Source organism: Pocillopora damicornis, chromosome 5 (assembly GCF_964200805.1).
Source record: "Pocillopora damicornis chromosome 5, jaPocDami1.2, whole genome shotgun sequence".
Classification (NCBI taxonomy): domain Eukaryota; kingdom Metazoa; phylum Cnidaria; class Anthozoa; order Scleractinia; family Pocilloporidae; genus Pocillopora; species Pocillopora damicornis.
The window spans coordinates 26208237-26210333 of NC_142674.1; positions in this window are offsets into that span (position 1 = coordinate 26208237).

Below are 2097 nucleotides of genomic sequence, written 5' to 3' on the forward strand. Positions count from 1 at the left end.
TTGTGCTTGAATCGTAGCAACGCTTGTTCCTACAGGACCATTTTCTCTAACCTTAGCTATTAACTGAGAGCTGGAGAAAGTCTGGCTTGCGAATCATTCGCAATAATCCGTTTGTTGAATCAATAGACAGAATTTGAAGAGTCGTGTGTTCGTCTGTGTTCGATGCTTCAAGCGTGTAATTCGTCCATCCCGGTCTACTTTAATTAGCTAAAATACTATACGGCTCTAACGATGAATAAATATTAATAACGGTGCCGTCCACTTGATGAAAAAGCCACAGGCACAAGTGTAAAAGAAAACCCAATGATAAGCGGTCGAAACAAGCCATTTGGCGGTGAGTCTGTTGACACCGTGTTAAAATAAGCGCTTTTCATGAGCGAAGTTGAAAATCACCAGTTCTTCCTTCAGCATACGTAAATGGACAACACTCGCTATTTCACTTTTCCATAAACACGGCCCAAGATTGGATAGAGCGCTCATCTTAGAGCACACCAGCTTTGAAATACCTTTGATCTTTACGGTTAGTTTGCTCGAGTGTCGGCAAGAGGTCTAATTTTGTTTGACTGACAAGTTTCAATTATTTCAGCAGCTAATTGGCTTCCTCGCCCTCACGTGATCACTTTCTGTAGCCGCGCGAGTTATGGAACCCAAGGTTTGCATGACAAATAAAACTATTTGATTTTCCACAAGCATTCTTGTGTGATTTATTTGCAAACAAAAGAAGAACTAGAGGCTCACCGTGTGATCAATACAGCAAGTGCTTTCTTTTCGACATATTGAAAAGTTTTCAAAAACATCGTTCAAATAAAGTACTTTCGCAAAATTGACAAGATTTGCGCGGAATTTTACAAATTTTTTAGTGGAATTAAAATTGATTGAAATTGCTTTTGACAATATGTTCTGACTTGTATATTAAGGCTTGGATGCCTGTCACACGAGATATCTTGATGATATTGCTTTGGCGTAAGCTCAGAAGTTAGTCTCGAATTCTTGCAGCTGAACCAAAAAATAAAAAATATATATTATTGCACATGATTACTATTATTATTGCAATAACACAACCAGACCTTTGCCTGGGTCATCCTTCATCCAATTTGTGCTCAATCCCTAGATGAAAGATCGCAAATAATTAGCAAAGCGAAATTGCACTTGTAAACGAAAGCGTAGCGTGCGTGACTCTGACATTTCCTCTCAAATTCTTGACGTGCCAAAAATTTGCAGTGCGGAAAAAACTTTCTAGAATATTTTGTCAGGTATGTTGTCTTTACAAGTGTTTGTAACTTTGCTAATGATCGGTTGACGATAAAGCACAAGAGACAGGATCCAAAAATATGTGATATTGAGGCTGCCTATGATTTTATCTTAGCCGTAGTATATCTTCTCATTAACAACGAAATTATTTTTGTTCTTTCCAAACTTGGATTGATAGAAAGATCGATTAAATTTTAAACGGGGAAATATGTCGTTAGATTTTAAAAATTCAAGGAATAATTAAGTCGCTAATTAACGATTGACAGAAATACGATATGAGGCGAAATTAAATCAAATCTGGATACCAACAGGTATGAATTCGGAAGTAAATATTAAGGCAGGAAGTTGATGCGACTGGGTTGTCATCTTGAAATAAAAAAAAATGTGTCCTGAAATTTTAAAAGCAAAGTGCACTGCTTTGGCTAGTCATTCCAAGTATAGGCGTTGAGTGCAGATCCGCCTACACTTGCTATGCGATATCTTAAAAATCAAAAGAGACTCTCGACATCAAAGCCGTAATCAATTAAAACAGAGCTTACGCTGATTTAAATTTAACGCAATTACTCAAGAGCCTTAAGCGCAATGCAACTTATAAAGCATAATTTGGTCTGGCACCGACGGTCTACGGTTCTTACCAAAGGTTTACATAAATTTGAGAGGGTGAAGAGTTTTCAACACAAAGAGATTTGTGTATAGTTACCCATAAAAATGTGAACCCCATCTATCAGGGCTAGGCTTCTGTGATCAAACAAACAACAGAAGCACACAGCGCCGAAGATCCATTCTTCAAATTGCCTAACTGTTTAAAGAAAGATGGTTTTCGTCTTGCCACGGGCGTAGGACAAT